The sequence below is a fragment of the Tamandua tetradactyla genome, chromosome X, assembly GCF_023851605.1.
Source record: "Tamandua tetradactyla isolate mTamTet1 chromosome X, mTamTet1.pri, whole genome shotgun sequence".
NCBI classification, from domain to species: Eukaryota; Metazoa; Chordata; class Mammalia; order Pilosa; family Myrmecophagidae; genus Tamandua; species Tamandua tetradactyla.
The window spans coordinates 170,816,699-170,835,987 of record NC_135353.1 but is presented as its reverse complement, the minus strand read 5'-3'; the positions used below and the strand labels follow the sequence as shown (position 1 = coordinate 170,835,987).

At 36.8% G+C, this 19,289-nt stretch overlaps 1 long non-coding RNA gene across 1 annotated transcript in view; it reads left to right on the top strand.

The window, feature by feature from the left end:
- Positions 1-1,073: 1,073 nt before the first annotated feature.
- Positions 1,074-19,289, top strand: part of LOC143670173 (uncharacterized) — a 172,627-nt gene continuing 154,411 nt past the window's right edge. Inside the window, exon 1 of the long non-coding RNA XR_013169292.1 lies at positions 1,074-1,184. This is a non-coding gene — a long non-coding RNA (uncharacterized LOC143670173). The remainder of the gene's footprint in view (positions 1,185-19,289) is intronic.

The window sequence follows — 19,289 nt, the reverse complement described above, 5'->3', positions numbered from 1 at the left end:
ATGGGAATGTATGCATAACTACATTATGAAACTGTGAGCCAGTGATTGTATACTTCACATGGTTTGTGTAGTGTGTGAACAGATCTCAATTATATTGCACTTAAAAAAAATCTTGTGTAAAATGGCCTTTCACCAATTTGTCTACATATGTGCTATGAGAAACAGCCAACACTCAGGATTTATTTTGGTGACTAGCTGGCTCTATCACTTTGATCTTGATACTTTTTATGTTGAACACGTAAGAATCATAAGATGTGATGGAGGAGACACTGGACATCCTGTTCAATTCAATTCTTTGGAGTTAAACTCTCATTGACCTGAATATGTTCTTCAAATTTTCCGGTCCTTCCTAGAAAATTAAACAAACACACATATATCCCCTGAACGCTGTAAAGCGTAGAACACAATCCTACTTTAAAATCTCAGGCACCCCTACTACTCGGAACTCTGGTTTCATTGAAGCAGACATTTTTCCTTCTGCTGGGGGTTATTCGGTTCTGGGGAGGTTTGGTGAGAAAGGAGGGAGATATCGCTGGCTTCTTCCTCTTTGCCCCATCTCATGGTGCTAGTTCCCCCTCTCTTCTTTTGCCAGTTTTGAATTTTGATTCCTCTGGTTGGAAGGGCAGGGAGGAAGAAGTCAACAGAGCAGCAACTTTCCAACAGGGAACATACATGGAATGATCTTACAACATGAGCCCCTTGACTGGGCAGGGTTTGGAGCTGAGTTCTTCTCTTGGATAGCCCTTTTGTGGGTTCTTTGGGGATGTTAATATCACTTACTTCTCTGCCTGCCCTTAGAAGCCTGGGAATGCATCCCTTACTCTCCGTCTTCTTTCATAAGGTTTTTTCTTGCTGGATTCTTTTTGTCCTTTCAATCGTGTGTAGGATCTCAGCTGTCTGGTTAGATTTCTTGTCTGCGGGATTCACAAGAAAAATTGGATCCAATGCCTTCCCTGAGCACAAGGAATTCCACTCATCCTTTTCCTTCCAATCTGAGAGGCCAGTCAGCTGCCCTTTAGACCTCTTAAGAAAGAGTCAAATTCTAGTCCACTTGAGTTCCTTAAACTCCATGGAATGGAGCTGACACCCTCTGAGAGTTTTCACTGTGTTTCCTCTCCCTAAACTACAGGAGAGGGGAAAGACATTTCTACACACTGCTTGGCTCTGTCTTGGAAGAGACTCAGGTATGGAGGCTTGGAAATGATATTTCTCTTACTTGCTACTTTTAACTCTCTTATTCCCTCAAGCTAGACTATTTGCTGGAGCTTTCGTTAAGGTCAGTGAGTTATGACAGATGTGTTTCTCTTTTCTAATAATTCCTGATGATTCATAAACACCACTAATCAGTATATCTACTTAATAGCAACCCATTCATTAGAAGTTAGGTTTTATTTCATTTTCATTTTGCAGTTACCCACAACCAAACTCTCTGCATTAGATTGTGAATTCCTGGGATTCAGTGATGATATTCTCCTTTAAAAACAGCTTCTAGCCTCTTGATTTTCCATACAATGTTTACTGCTGGGGATGATGGTTCTACTATTTATACATATTTTTTTCATTAAAATAAACTAAATCCAATAAAATGGTCTAAAACTGAGGGTGCTGACAATTGCACAACTAGGTGATGACATCGTGAGACACTGATGTATACTTTGGATGGATTATAGGGTATATGAATGTATTGCAATAAAATTTGCAATTAAAAAAATAAATAAACCAAGCCAAACAAAACAAAAAGATAAGCTTGGTGTTATATGCTTTGCCATTTGAAGCTCATGGACATGACTGATACGATGACTCAGACATATTATTTCATTTTTCCCACTAGATTAGCAAATTGAGTGTATTTTCTCATGAACAGTTATTTATGTGTTTATGTCACTTTTCTATATTGTAATATAAAGTCTTACAATGAAATTGTTACTGTTTTCTGCAAATGTAAAGGAATCTCGGTTTCTAACATCCTAAGGGAAAAAATCCACTTGATAAACATTATATGCTATTGCATTGCTACAACTATAATAATATTTTTAGCACAATTTACAACAGAATAAGTCGATATAATTCTATTGCATAGTCATAAACATTTCAAAGAATGTCCTTCCTGTGGTAAGAATGCAGTATTTTAATAGCAGTGCTTTTATCATTGGAATAGAAGGAAGGTAGTGCATTGGCATGAAATATTTTTGCTGGTGGGGTTGTTTGCAGAGAAATTCCTTAAGGCTATTTTTTCTGGAGGGATTACTGAGTGATTTCTTTCAAACTGACACCTCTATTCATATTTAATTGTCTTTCACATCCGAGGATATCATTCATGGGTATGCTCTTATGATGTAAATAATCAATATGTATCAGAAAACTGCTGTTGCTATCCGATGCCATTTGTGAAACAAAGTTTGAAAACAGCTCTTTACCTCAACAGCAGGTCTCTGTCCTGTTTATCCTTGCGTATTGTTTGAGAGAAATGTTCTCTGATGCCTCATTTTGATAGACCCTAGGAAAACTCTGCACTTGATGTCTTCACATCAATCTCAGGCCCTTTTTATCTCAGCTGAAAATCCCCATGGATCACAGAATCCAGCATGAAATGGGGCCAAGCTGCTTCTTTTGGGATGTAGTCTCTCATTTCTAGTTTTGCAACTTGTCTCTCCTTATTCTAGATTCCACAAACTTCCAAGTAAAATATCTTACTTCTTACTTCAAGTCTAAGTTGACAAAGTACTTTCCCACCCATCAGTGTTGAGGGGGGAAACACTGCTCATGCCTGGTGCCCTTTTGTGTACTGCATTTCCTATGCCTGGGTATCTGAGTTTTGACAACAGCATCCAGTTCATACCAAATTTCCCTCACTAAGTCAGAGAATAGTCTTCGTCTCTAGCCTACTTGCTTGGAATTCTGAAGCCCTAATTCCACACGGAAGTGTGAATTTCCTCCCAAATCCTCACGCATCCACTCTAATCATGACCTTATATTAAGATTTATGTCTCTCCATTCATGGTTTGCACATGAGCCACCTGCAGTGTGTGGTCAACACACAGCCAAAATGATCAACATTCCTGAGCTCCCAGTCCGTCAAGTGTGGAGTGACATCAGGAATTGCATTTTTATAAGCCCTCCAGGTTGATCCAAATGGAGGTAGCTGAAACATTAAACCTTGAGAAGGTAGACCAGTTTGCTGCCACAGTCATCTCATTCCATAACTTTGGATTATCGACACTGACAAAAATATAGTCAAAATACATTCACTAGGGCAGTGCAACGGTGGCTCAATGGCAGAATTCTTACCTGCCATGCCAGAGACCCAGGTTCAATTCCATTCCTGGAGCCTACCCATGCCAGAAAAAAAATACATTCACTATAATTTACCCACCTGTTGGCTGGCTCACACCTTGGGAGGTAGCAATTCAGTTCTTAGTATCTATAGTTTGTGAATCCTTCACCACTTAAATACTGATGAAAGGAAACATTTTGATCTGTCTACTCAGTAAACTTTTTGCATTTTTACATGTTTCCATCAGTGAGACTGCAAAGGATCCCCAATTCCCAACCCTTAGATTGAGGGCAGATAGCAAAATGGACCTGATTCCTAGGAAACACTAATATAATTCCTGAAGATCTGCAACCCACCAGCTCCATCGTATCCCAGGAGCATCTTACCATTCTTACCTGGAACATTAAATGTAATGTTATCTTCAGAATATCCTTTCAGATATTTTTGGAACAGGATGCTTTCTCTGTGCATAAAATAAAATGAAGTGATATGATAGTTGTGACTTCAGTAATCTCAAGAGATTACCCTCTCTGGGGTCAAATGCTAATGAGTGAAGCAGAATCAGAGAACATCTAGCCCCTCATCCATGTTTCATACATGAAAAGAGCCAAAATCAATGTTGAATACCTAGCCACATGCCCTTGAATGGCAGGATCAAGGAAACTGATTTCCAGTTTAGCAACTGTCCTACAAGGCAAGGTATAGTTGGATTGAGATCAGACTCAAAGTCTCTAGGGCAGTGGAAGCATCGCATCTTCCCTGCAGCTGAGGCATCTGGACTGCCACCTCCATGCAATTGGTCTTCTCGAAGAAGTTCTAAGAACTTCTGCAGCAAGGCAAATGAGTCATATTTTTCAACTCATGGTAGAATAAGGACCACCCCTTCCCTTCCAAAAACACAGCCAGTGCTTCAATATGGAAGCACATTTGTTGAACATGGAAGAGGCATTGTTTTGCACAGACAAGGTTCACATTATACTTGAATATGTCCATAGGAATATGTATTCCAGCACACCTACCCCCCAAAATTAAATATTAAACAAATCAAAAGGTTCAGGTCAAAACACGACTGTCAGTTCTAATATTCCTATCTAAAAAAGTGAAACCAAAATCAACACACTTTGTTTCCTCAACAATTATAAGTTGTTGATTTTATATGTGTTAACTCTGTGATAGCTGCAATTTTATGAGTATCCTGATGTACTTTCCAGATCAGCACCTATGCACAGCTTCTTTGCTATGCCTTTTTAAATTCTGTATCATTGCAAAGAATAGAAAGAAAGAGAGCTATGAATTCCATGAATTTATTACATTAAGCCTGATGGGATTCTGAAGTTCATGTTTGCTTTATAATAAAGGGACTAATTAGCCACTGACGTTAATAATTTATTACTCATGTAAAGAATAATTTGTGATAAAAATATAATTTAAGACGATGCTTGTTTTGACCAAGATTGTGGCAGCTCTGTTTTAACAAGACACTGTGATGTACCATATTTGATGTATCTCTTGTAAGACTTAAAGGCTAAATAAAAGGACTTTAGTAAACTTGATCACCCCACAACCCAGAATCCAAGCAGACAGCGTCCTTCAATGATGTCTAAACTTCTAAATTTCTGAACACACATCTTCCAGGTCTGTATTTTGAAACAACTACATCCTTTAAGGAAACCAATCATATTTATGCTAATAAGTACTTCTCTACATTAGCTACCTTGAGGGAAAGTCTCTTGAAAATCATTCAGTGAAAAAAATTCCTCTGAATGACTTTTCTGAACCAAAATAGGGGTTTGAATAATTTATTTCCCTGTAGTATTTTTTTGGCTTTATATAGTTTTCCTATGAGTACTTTTAATAGCAATATGAGTAGGTTAAGTATTTCTAATGGTTACCTTATAGTCCATTCAATTATTGAATGGTTTGTAAAAACATACGTCATGTTTCCTAAAAACTTTAAGTTATATTTCTTTCTATTTGAGATTTGAGTTCCTAACATCTCTTAAATATGTAATGCCATTTCATGCAAGAAGTTTCTTTTTTGAAAAATAGCAGATAAATCTCTATTCAACTTCTCTAGTATATATATGTACTAGCAAATAATTCTTTATTAGCAAATACTTTAGGTTTAAGTAGTTGTTTTGTAATCTTCATATGTCATGGTTTGCTTAATCAACAATATTAATCCGCTAAAGGAATAACAATGAGAAACATTACTGTGTAGTTTTGTAAAATCAAATGGATTTTTCTCTTCAATTACTTCCCTTAACTTTTGAGTTTTATTTTCTTCACTCAGAAGTAGCAATGAGAATATATCAAATGAACAGAGAGCATCAGAATTAGAAACAATAGAAATGTAGCTTTAACTTATAACAGGCATTAAAAGATATTAATCAATATTTAATAAATTATAATGGCAACTATAAATTATGCAAATAAAATTATGTTTAGATTCCTAAAAGTGCATCTGTAAGACAACTGTTTGGGTTTGCTAAAGCTACTGGAATGCAATGTACCAGAAATGGATTAGCTTTTACAAAGGAATTTAAGTTACAAATTACAATTCTAAGGCTGTAAAAATATCCCAGTTAAGGCACCAACAAGAGGATACCTGCTCAGAGGAAAGGCAGCTGACATCCAGGGCTCCTCTGTGCAGGGAAGGCATATAGTAACATCTGCTGTCCTCTCCAGGCTTCTGGTTTCAGACAGCTCTCACAGCTCCTGTGGGTCCTTCTTGCTTCTTTCTCCCTGGGGCATTTTCTTTCTTAGCATCTCTTGGCTCTCTCTCATAAATGGCTCCAGGAAAGGATTAAGACCTACCTCGAATGGGCAGGGTCACAATGCCACGGATACAACCTAATCAAAATGTCCCACCCAACAATAGGTCTGCCCCCACAAGACTGGATTAAAATATCATAGTCTTCTCTGGAGTTCATAACAGATTCAAACCAGCACAACAGAGAACAATGGAATCAAATAGCTAAAGCAATCATACTTTTATTCTACAGGGGGAATTCTGAATTTGGGGGGAAACATTTTTCTAGATTATTTCAAACCAGAGAAACATATTAAATGGCTGTGAGACCATCTATTTAAGGAGGAACATTCACTAAATTATTATACAGAATGATATTCCAAAGGAACTTAAATGTAAATATCCATCTTAATTCTCTCAATGTACATCTCTAATGGATGCAATAATCTCTTTTTTATTTTTTATTTTTTTTATTAATTAACGGAAAAAAAGAAATTAACCCAACATTTAGAAATCATACCATTCTACATATGCAATCAGTAATTCTTAACATCATCACATAGATGCATGATCATCATTTCTTAGTACATTTGCATCGGTTTAGAAGAACTAGCAACACAACAGAAAAAGATATAGAATGTTAATATAGAGAAAAGAAATAAAAGTAATAATAATAGCAAAAAACAAACAAACAAACAAAAAAAACCTATAGCTCAGATGCACCTTCATTCAGTGTTTTAACATGATTACTTTACAATTAGGTATTATTGTGCTGTCCATTTTTACAAAAACTCAAAAATAATCTCTTTTAAATTATTGAGGATTTTCTTATTATGGATTATATTAGTTTGCCTGGGTTGCTTTCACGGATATCACACAATGGATTGGATTAATTGACAAGCAAGTATCAGTGCATGATTTCAAAAGTCAGAAACCAGTGTCAACATACCTGTAAGGCTTGCTTTTTCCCCTGGAGAGTGGTACTCTGATGCTGATTGACCAGCCGTCCTAGGGGTTCCTTGACTTTCTTATTGCTTGGTTATGTTTTCTCCTTTTTCTCCTCTTCTGTCTTTATTTGCTGACTCTCAACTTCCGGCTTTCCATAAATCCTCCAGTCTTCTGGATGAAGACCTACCCTCCTTCATTTGGGTCACACCTTAATTCAAATGAGATCTTCAAGAAGTCCTATTTACAATGGCTTCACACCCACATAATGTGGATTAAGATTATGAACATATCTAAATTGGCACGCTTCATTCAATCTACTGTATGGATTGATTTTTGGTTTGCTTTATCCTCCCTAAGGGATTCAGTTGCTTGAGGCACAGTTATCTGGCAGGGTTCCGGGATCAAAGGGGATTCACAAAGACTCTGTTTATTGTTGATACTTGTTGTTGATACTTGTTGTTGATACTTGTTGAGACCAGCGAGATGGATGTATAAAAGGAGACAAGAGAGCTACCGCTTGCTCAGGCAAATAGCAGCCTCACTGTTAACTCCATGACCTTTTATTTTAGTTTCTTATACAAACAACAGCTGTGAGTACAAGCACAAAAACAAGTGAGACTTGAGACTTCTTTTGTTACATTCTTTAAGCAAGATAGCCAGCCTTCTTTACAGCCCAGTATGCAGAACTCCCTATTCTCAAGCAGTTTAAGGATCTGCTTGCAGTTCCTTTACCTGAGGCACCTGCTTGCAAGTCATCCTCAGGTCAATTTTGTCCTACTCTTAATTCCTTAACCCTTCAATACTTTCATTGATATACAGAGGGATTTCCAGCGTTGCATGTCCCAGCTCATCATCAGGCTCCCAGGGTTAGTACCTTCTCCGATACCCAACTTAAGTGTTCCCCTTATGACCTTAGGTTCTGCTGTACAAATGTCCATCTCTACCCATCTCTGGTGGGTGTTCTAGGAAACAGAATCTGCCCATCCTCGTTGCTAGGGCTGCAAGGAGAGGTAACACATTATGACATCCTCAACTTCATTTGGTAAGACCCTTGTGGATATCTTGGTTTGCTTCACTCCTTTGGTAGGAAGATGGAAAAAGGATTCCTTCATTCTTTTCTGCTATATTCAGTCTTTGGCATCACAAATTCAGGCTGATCTTTTCAGCTTTGCCTAAATTTACTTTCTTTCCTTTTAGTACCATCAAAACCTAACAGCTTCTCATTCACTCATGCACTGGGTTTCTTTTTCAGACTGACACTGTCATCCATTTAAGAGCAGTACTTTCTGGAAAACTGTCTTGATATTCCTATAATTGTAGATTCTTTACATGCTATTGTACTCCTCCTGCTAAAACAATTTTTAATATTGAACATCATAAATAGTGGGAGACAATGTAGTATTATTTAACAAAAAATAAGGATTAAATTAAAAACTCTGCCTAAGATTAAAATATAGGAGTTTGAGAGTTCTATCAGACTATCTTCTTTGAACAGGTACTATTGTTTATATTATTAAGCTCACTTAAAGCAAATGATCTTTAAAAGCATTATATTAGCATCAACCTAAAAAGTATATAACTAATTGGCATCAAAGTATGATGAATTAAGAAGTTTAAAAGTGATCACAAAAAAAAACCCCATATAAACATGAAATCCACATGATGGAAGCCCAGCTGCCATGTGAACCGGCACCCAATTTCTGTATCTGAGGTGGGGGTTGGATTTCATTGTTAGACACTTCATAGGAAAATGATACTAAGATTTTAATTAGTTGCTTTCTACATTTTATGAAGTCAACAATTAGTTGCTATTATTTTTCCCAACAAGTCCGCATTGCGTTGACCAATTTCTAGACCAATAGAGTTGGCCAAGCCATAGACTGATTTCAAGTAGATTAAATAAATGTTATGACAGCCTAGATGGTGTTGCAAGAGTAAAATCACAGAGAACAAGCTTACCATGAGCCAGATAACTTCCACCTGTCCTATAAATTTTCAGAGATCCCCTCACGGAGACATTTGACATTTGATGGCAATGCCTTTTAACTAACAAGCTCCTTAACTTAAGATGGCACACAGGGTGCCAGAGAGGACATAAGAACTCCATCCAGTGGTGACAACTTCATAGATATTGTAGTGGTTAAGGCTTGAAGAAGTTCCAAGAACCTTAAGGCACCTGTGAGCAAAGGTGCCTTAATTTTGCATTTCTTTTTAAATTTCAGTCATTTTTAAGTTACACATTTGAGAATGTCATTTTTTATTGTGACATATATATAACACAAACTTCCCCATGTTCACCATTTTTAAGGGCACATTTCAGTGGTATTAATTCCATTTGCGTGTGGTGCTACCATCACCACCATCCGTTACTGAGTCTCTTTTTCCTGACCCCAAACAGAAACTCTGCACCCATTAAATCACAACTCCCCATGCCTCCTCCTCCTGGCACCTGGTAATTTCTAATTTTCTTTCTGTGTTTCTAGGTATTTCAAATAAGTGGCATCATAATTGTTCCCTGCAGTTAAAGTCTACTAAAGCATATGCTTAGTAGTTCATAAGAGTCCTTAGGTTATGGTGATGTATCCTTGATTTAAAGAGAAGCTGGCAGATCTTTGGTCCAGGAAAGGAAATCCTAAACAATCTGAGATGCAGTTATTTTTGGATCCAGCCTTCTCTGAGTGTATTTTCTGTGTCAGCTCTGCATGGGTCTGGTGTACCAATTGTGCCTTATTCAGATGCAGCTATAATCACACTCAGAGCTCTTCAGAGAAACCATCTATCAATTGTATTTATTTGTAAAGATGAGCGAAGCTGAGAGCCAAAAAATTCTCGGGAAAACAGTCTTTTTATGTGAGGTCTTAAGAGGGAATCGCTGTAAAACAAGATTGCCTCTGTACTCCCCCAAAAAACGTACACAAAGGGAATCTTAAATCACATCCCATTACTCCACATGATTGTACAATGAGAGAACTATCCAGATGCACTAATGCTATAAGCATTTAACAACCATAAACACATTGACGAAACATGTTCCTTCATTCTTATGAAGATCAATTGATGCAGGACAGCTGAGTTTTAACAGTAAACCACACCTCGATATGTATGTGTAACAGACCCCCGTGCCTGGAAGGATTAAGCTTGAATATTTCTTTCTAGGCACGAGAAAGAACCAGCCCATGTACAGACCAGAAACAGGCACCCTGGCTGTTTTCAAACCCTTCTTGCATTTTGTGCACCAGAATCTTCTCCGTCTTCCTCATTCACTGCATATAAGTAGAAGCTTTTCATCTTCAGGTATTTCTCAAAGGACCCAGAACTCAGGATCTAGGCAGACTCAACCACTGAGAAGCCAAGAAATAGGGAGTCAGAACAATACCTAGGTATTAAAGAGCTGTACTATAGCAAATCCAAGATCTAAGATCCACACAGAACTCCTTCAATTCTTATACTTCAAGATGCAGCCCATTGATTATACGTGCCTTCGATTTCCCTAAAATCCTAATGGAAGCACAACTCTCCAGTAGAGACCCCAACCTTACCTATCACTGGGGTATGACAGCTTGAGCTTCAGAAACATCAGTGTTCATAGAAATCAGTTCCAACTTCTTGCCCGGGGTTTTGCAATCTCAGCCGGTTCAATGTTCTGAGTTGCATTAACAAGTCTGGGCATTGTAGGGGGATGAGTGGCATCCTTATCTCTACCTTCACCTACTGCAGAACCCTCTCCCAGTTGTGACAACCAAAATGGTCTCTAGGCATTGCTGAATGCTTCCTTACCCCACCCAAGATTCAAAACCAAGAATCCCAGGGCATGCCAGATGAAATAGACGGGGGAATCTGAGCTCTGGGTCAGGAATTTGAGGGCAGCTGGAAACCCCACTCACACAACCAGTAGGCATAGGCATTTGGGGCAGTACAGTTTAGACCGATTTTATATTTTCCATATATTATGGAAGTCCATGGTACTTCAGATGTATTATGGAAAATTTTATTCATTCTTACATGCAAATCAGAATACTTAGGGTCTTTGCTGCAAATAGTAAAAATTTTTATTGTCTTCCCCATGCCACTCCAGTGTTTTTGTGATTATAGACTGATCCAACCCAGTGGAAATCTTTGAGCATTTCCTAAAACATTGCAGAATAAAGCATTCTCTCTTAACCTCTCCACATGTTTGTTAGAGATATTATGTTGAAGAGTCTTGAGAAAGCACGCTCTGTTCTCTCAAGCACTCCTGAGTTCTTGGCAGGAACTAAATCTCCTCATTCTCATTCTAGACAAGTAGACCTGCCTTATTTGAAACCTTGCAGTGTCTCAGGAGCCACTGGGGAAATCAAGAACCCTGTCAGCGGCTGTGAAGCCAGCATGCCTGATAAAAGCTAGAGACAGAATGGAGCTCAGCTCATGCAAATGTGACTTTAATGATCTTTAAGGATACTTGCAAAGTTTAAAAAAAAATACTTGATAGTAAAATTACCTTCCTCTGAATTAAATTTTGCTGTACTTATTCAGGGATTATGAAAAATATTTTATTAGAATTTGTTGCTGTATAGGAAAATAGATTTCTGGCTATTTATCAACTCAACATTTATTTTTGGCCCAATATATAATTAAGATGGCACAGTAATTAAATAAATAGGTGGAGATAGACAGATGAATAGATAGATAACTAGGTAGGTAGAGAGACATAGATATAATTTTGTGTATATATATTATAGTATGCTATATATATATAATATATAGCACATATAGTATGCATCCTATTGAGATGTATATTAATATTTGGAAGAGTAAATTTTTTTTGTCATTTATGGCACTCCATTTTTTGTCACATTTAGCCTAAAGGGTAGAAGAATCTTTCTTTCTCTTAGATGCAAGAAACTTTGTCTTTCAAGGTTTTACATCACTTTCATAGTACACTGATTTTGAGTATTGCAACTGATGTCCTTAGCAATAGGGCTGCATTTTCAATTATGAACCCCCAAGAGCAGCTTGATGCAAATACATCTTTGCATTGCCATTAATAAAGTTCTGGTAGACATACCATCAAGTTTTTCAGTTCCAAAATTCCGAGCTGACAACCTGTAAACTACGGATACCAGTGCCTGGAACACAGGAAATACTCAGAAATGTTTGTTATAGGAAACAATTGATTATATGAAGGAAGGACAGAATTATTGACATTATAGAAGTCTAATGTCAAAGTTCCTGAAGGGACAAAGTAAGATTGGGTAAAACCACGAAGTCTAATCCTTGAGGGTCTTCAAAATCAGGTCTCTGAGTTCAGCAATGAGAAAATATAAGATTGGCAGGGATGGGGGCAACGTGTTATGAAAAGCTTTTCTTCGTTTTTGTCTGGGGCAGTCTGGGAAGGATGAGAGCTGGAGGTGATGAAGTCTGGATGAAGGAATGGGACAAGGAAAGGAAACATCTGGAAAAACTTTGGTGACGATTCAACAGAAGTGGACAAAGTAAGTGGAAACAGAAGTGGAAAGCCTAGTTAAGGAGATGGGACTTCAAGAAACTAGTAGAAAATCACCTTGGATGAGGCAAAGGACGAATTTGTGTCAAATGGGAAGACTGTGCTTACTAGAAATAGTATCTTGGGCATGACTTAAGCCAGCTGTCTCTGTTCCTAGAGTTCACAATGCTGCATAGGATGGAAAATAGAAACGGTTATGTTTGCAGCAAGCTTTGGGCACTTGTTGCCTGGATTGCCTTGGGCAAACGAATGGACATTGTGTGTCTCTGTGTGTGTCTGCATGTTATAATCTTGAAAATAGCACCTGCTCATCGGGCCCTAGGGATAATATATAAGTTAATACATGGATCACACAAATATTGTCTGATTGATGGCAAGCATTCAGTAATTGCTGATTGTTGTTAAATGCTGTGCAATCGAGGATCAGGTGAGCTGGGTTTAGCTTTATCAGTCCTGTCCTTAGAAACCTGCTTCTCCAAACCAGCTTATCCAATAAATGAGGGAAGACAGTCATCTAGTTATGGCTTTCTTTTCGGGTGGCTATGAGAATTTTGAAATGTTAAACTGATTAGCATCACAAATAATGTCAAGTGGAAGAAGATCTAGGCAAGTTTCAGTTCCCATACTGGAGGGATTTTCCATCAGATCAGGAGAATCCAAACTTAACATTTTCTGTTGGCAAGGCTTTCTGGGAACAAGCATTCTCAGACTGTCTTGGAGAGAGTTCAAGTGGTACAGCCCATGCAGCTGGTAATTGGGAATAGCTGTTAAAAATAAAAAAAAGGCAGGTGCAGTTGTCAAAGAGGAGCCATCTTCCTTCTGACTCATAATTCTTCAGGTACTCTGGCACCTGTACAGAATGGCACAGCTGCACATTTGTCACACAAGCGTTATCTGGCACGGCAGGTGTTATCGGTTGATTGTGTCCCCTAAGACCTGTGTTCAGTCCTAAGCCCGGGGTGTGTGATTGTGACCATATTTGGAAATACAGTCTTTGCAGATGTGGTTAAGTTAAGATGAGGTCACAGTTGAGTTTGAGGGGGGTGGTGGGAGGGCTTAATCCAATATGACCAGAGTCTTTAAAAGGAGGGAAATTTGGACACAGGCAGACATGAAGAGATGCATGAGAAGACAGAGAAGGTAGAGATTGGAGTGATGTGTTTATAAGTCAAGGAACATCAAGGATTCCTGGCAGCCACCAGAAAGAACAAATGCTTTCTCAGAGCCCCGAGAAGGAACCAATTCTGCTGACATCTTGATTTCAAACTTCTATCTCCAGAAAACTAAGACAATAAGTTTGTTTCAAGCAAAGTACTGTGGAGGGGTGCAAAATACAAAAAGAAAAATCATCCTCTGGAGAAATTTGGAAAGATTTACAGGATTCATCATTACCTGGGGCAATAAAAAAAAAATCAAGGTTCAGTTCTTCTACATTTTAATTTAAAAACAGCAATAATACATGCACACATGCATTCACACATATATTTATATTATATTTTCTTTAATTTATTTGCATATATTTATTCGTATTTGATTGTAAGGACATGAAGTAATGCTCGGTCACCATGAAAAAATGTCCAAAGTTATCTAATCCCCTTGCGAAGACTGAGTGTATTTGAACATGTATGAGACTGAGCCTTCCTAAATTAAAAAAAATTAATTAATTTTGAAACATGTGGAAGTAGTGCCAAGTAAAATAAAATTTTCAAAATTTTAAGTGTTTTCATTAAGCTAGACTTTATTTTTTTAATTCTACAATTTTAAAAGTAAAAATTATACCTTAAAAAGATAAGAATAAGCAAAATTTACCAAACAATCCAATTATTGGCTTTCAGTTGATTAAATGATTTTGTGAGGGGATTCTTTGAATAGTCGTTCCCTAGTATGTAATTGAGTGAATATTTCCATATACACTTCCAGCCAAGATTCAGAAAAACTCAGGCTTAAAGAAAGCCTTCAGTAAGGAAAGTTCTATTATATTTTACAGAAAGGCAAATGTTCAAAGCAATGCCTGTTTGTTATTCTTTGATGACCCTATTAATATGGAAAAAACGGCCATTTATGGCAAAGCCACATTCTTTCTATGATCAGATAAATATATGTTTTTTAACATAGCATTCAGACACATCTTCATTCTGTTTAGCCCTCTAGGGAGGGTGTCTTGTTGCAGTGTTGGCTAGTATTCTGTGCAGAATTTTTTTGAAGAAATGCAATCATTGTTGAATAGTAGAGAGTTGTAATTCTATCAATGTTACTTAAAAAACATGTGCCCAGTGCACTGAGAGAATATGTTCAATGCTGAGAGCATTTGCTTTGAAATGAATTAAAGTTCTTATAATAGTTTGAAGAAACTAAAGAACTAATACCAGTGGTTTTTTTAAAGAAAACATTTTCTCGAAGTAAACCATACTTTTGGAAAAATGTACAAATCATTACGATGAAACACCATGTTTTTTTAAACAAAAATGTAGAAACAATGTCCATCCAGATAAAGATGAAAATATTATCAGAAATCCAGAAACAAACTTACTCCTCTTCCTAGCTGCTTAACTTCCCAAATGGCAGGCTCTCTCTTAACATCTAACACCACAGGTTGGTTTTGCAGTTTTGGAAATTTCTGCAAATGGAATGCATGAGTTCCAGAAGTATCAACATGAAGTGGGGATTGTAGATACATAGACTCTCAAATCTCACCTCAGACCCACAGAATTCGACTCTAGTTTTTAGCAAGTTTCCTGGGGGAATTGTTTTCACATTAACACTGTATTAGTGATACATTAGGAGAAAGCATCAGCTTCTCTTTATCTTGCCCACTGTTACCTGCTGCTACACACCATTTTAACAACTCTGATAGAGAAGGTTGTCTCCTCATCTCATCTTATGGAAGGTGAGAATGCATCTTGTACAGATTTTATAATAAAATTGCTCACTTTCCCTTAATAAATCCCATAAATCTTGATATAGACAACAAAAGGGTATGTGTAGGACAGAAAAAAATACTTAATTGGAGATACACATTTTACCATTGTGTCATGGTCAGGTCCATGTGTCATCTTGGCCAGGTGGTGGTGGCTGGTCATCTGATTGGGCAAGCGCTGGCCTGTCTGTTGCGATGAGGACATTTCATGGACTTAAATCATGATCACGCTGGCTGCATCCACAGCTGATTGCAATCAGCTAAGGGAAGTGTCTTCTGCAATGAGTGATGTTTAATCTAGTCACTTGAAGTCTCTTAAGGGGGATCCAGAAGAGACAATCACTCTTCCCGCTTTTGCCAGCGAGCCTCTCTGGTGGAATTTGTCCAGACCCTTCATTGGAGTCACCAGCTTCAGAGCCTGCCCTGCGGATTTTGGACTCTTCCATTCACATGGTTATCCAGCCAGCCTCTCTTGAGAGTTTGTTGAAGACTTCATTGGAGTTACCAGCTTGCAGCCTGCCCTACAGGTCTTGGACTCTTAAATTCCCATGGTTATGTGAGATACTTTTATAAATTTTTTATCTATGGATATCTCCTACTGATTCAGTTTCCCTAGAGAACTCCAGCTAATACACATAGTAACACTAGTCTGCTTTTGATATTAATATTTCACCTTTCCTGACCTATGTATGGCTAGGAGAGCATTTTCATTTTAATTTGACTTTAGTGTTTTCCCTCATTCTTTTCTGCTTCTACGTAGCATACTAGTCCATTCTTCTTATTTGGATTCATAATCCTCTGGTATGGCTATTGCTCTATGGACTTCAGGAAATTTTCAGCTTGGAGGTCTGAAATGATTCCAAAGTAGATCCATGAAGCATCATTTTTCTACTTCAACCATACTGTAGCTCATATCTATATATTTTTGAGTGTGTGATGACAACATAAAAAGTCTGCATAATGTGGGAGATGACCTACAGGGAAGAGCTTGGCCCTGGTACCATGGGATCGACAATGCCAGCCTGATCAATAGGGGGAGAAGAAGTGTAACAAATAAAGGATCAGTGGCTGAGAGAGTTCAAATAGAGTTGAGAGGCTACTCTGGAGGTTGTTCTTAGGCTAGCTTCAGTTAGACCTTGCTACCTATCACAACTTGCTAAACCCCAATCAAAACCATTCCTGCATAACGCCTATACAAAATTCTGAATTTCACCTAGGATGAAATTCTAGGTTCTACAATTCTGAAGAACACCTAGGATGTTATGTAAGATCCTACAGAGGTTCCATGCACTAGGGTAACTTTCCAGAAACCTACAACCTCCAGATGGGTTCCTGGTCCAAGTAGGTCCTGAAACCTAGAGGGCCCAGCCTCTCCAGTACATCAACTAGTTCCATCCCCCATTCCAGTTCACCAACAGCCTCTTCCAACATGAAAAAGTTAGAATAGGCATAGCCCAAATACCCTTAAACAGTGGGAAAGCTCAAAGGTGATAGTTATAGAGAGAAGTTATACAGAGAAGGTAGGGTTTAACAAATGAATATGATTGCTGAATCAGTATATTGATGTTTCTTTTAGTCTTCAGGACCATAGGCAGCTAGAAATAAAAACCTAAAATTGTGGAATTATGACCCATACCAAGCTCTGAAAATCTGTTCTACAACTAATTGTTATGATGTACTTTGGAATTTATGGCTTTTTTTGTATATGTTATTTTTCACCCACAAAAAAGAAAACACAAGAGAAGGAAGAGTGTAATAGAGAAGATGGGATTTAACAAATGAGTATGACTGCTGAATCAATATATTGATATTTCCTTTGGTCTTCAGTATCTTGGAGCAGCTAGAAGAAAAAATGAAAAATCATGGAACTGGAACTCATATAAACTTTAAAATTTGTTGTATGATTTCTTGTTAAAATGTACTTGGAAATTCATTGCATTTTTGTATAGGCATTAATTTTCACAATAAAAATACTAAAAGTAAGTCTGCGTAATGGAGGAACTTCAGGAAATGTGTATCTCATTTCAATAGGAATGCTATAAACGAGTGCTGTCTATAGGGAAGAGAAATATTGCAGTTTCAGATTTTACACAGAATCAAATAAATAAACCTGTAAGAGCTTCTCCTGGGGGAATGGTCTGCATTATGCAAGTGCCCTTTTGTCTATGACCATGTTTTACTTTTTCTGAATATTGTAATCTCATCACACTTGCATTCTCTCATGGCAACATGTGTTAATCATTTATGGTAAATCTTGCTTAATACACTGCATGATGAAACGGCCATCAAAGACAAGCAGAAATTTTAAAAAGTATGAAGAATAATACTATTTGTCTTCAATGCCTTTTAATAGAATTTTATAATTTTCTCCAAAAAGATACCAAAAGTCATATAAATCTTTGACAAGATAAATTTCCATGTGCATTGAATGTTGTTGCATTTGTGAATGGTTTTCTTAAAACAAATGGTATGACTTTTGGCTAAAAAGTAAGAAGGTATTTAACATTTTGTGTATGGCATTATAGCAAGTAATTGCTGAACAATTATATTAAAAAACATATTTTCTACCTTTGTGATTTATGAATCATTCTGTGAAAATGATATTTATACTTGCCAAACTATTATATAAAATATATATTTGCTATTTTTGTGATTCATGCACCATTCTATTTGTGAAAATGATGTTTTGTCTTTTTCTTTACAATTTTTATGCTGCATTTTCTGTGCTTTCCAGACTGTTAATGCAATATTGAGCATATATAAGGGTAATAGACATTCTTGCTTTAAGTCCATTTTTGAAAGGGTAGCACCCCACGTTTTTATCATCAATTTTAGACTGAGGTGGTTTTTTGAAGATTCATTTATCATACAAGGGCATCTCCTTCTGAGGGATAGTGTTACATTTTAATCCATAATTATGCATCTCTTGAGATGAGCATTCAGATTTTATTTATCAGGTTAATATTAGGAAATGTCATTGCATTATTTGAATAAATTCAAGTTAGTCATTAAAAGGTAGGTATACAGGTAGGGAGATAGATGCAATAAATTAGCACATCAGGTTTTTTTCAGAAAGTCATAACAATTTTCATTGAGTGAGGGGGCAATCACAGGTTAATTAACATTATTAACACAAAGACAAACATATCTGTATATTGAATATTGAAATTCTCTGTAAAAATAGGCAGTAAAATAAAATATCCTAGAAAATACATGTATGAGCCTTATTTTTCACAAAATGCCTTCTCAGGAATATGCATCTATAAAGAATAAAATACTGAAAACGAGTTTTTCTTCTGAATGTGTTCAAGTTAGGATCTATATTGAATTATGAAAGAATAATATAATTATGGCAACTTGAATCGCAAATAATTCTTGAGAGTCCATGAATATCCTTAACCCCAGAACATAATGGAAAATATACAGTATTTCATTTTAGACTTTGAATGAAATTGCATTCTTAAATTAAATGGCAAATACATTCATTTCTTCCTATAATAAAAATACAAAAATAACCAAGAACCCAGTTTGAAGTATTTCTCCTAAAAATAATGTTGAATTGTACAAGATAAAATTGCACTGAAGTCACATGTCAAAATGTCCATTCTTTAAAACCCAATAAAATTATTAATAAAATAATTAGAGTGATTTTTTAAAGTATAATGAAAATATGAGCAATCCACATGTCTGACAAGTGACTTAGAGATAGAATATATAAAGAATTCTTTTGGATGGAATAAAAAAAAAAAAGAAAAACATGTTCTTAAAGTTGATTCATTCCTGCAGGTGTGAATTCATTGTACATATGACCTTTTTTATAAATTGATATATATTATGTTTCACATGCCATGTAATCATCCAAAGTGTGTATATACGACATTTTGAAGGTGATATTTTTAGTTAGGTTATGGCCAAT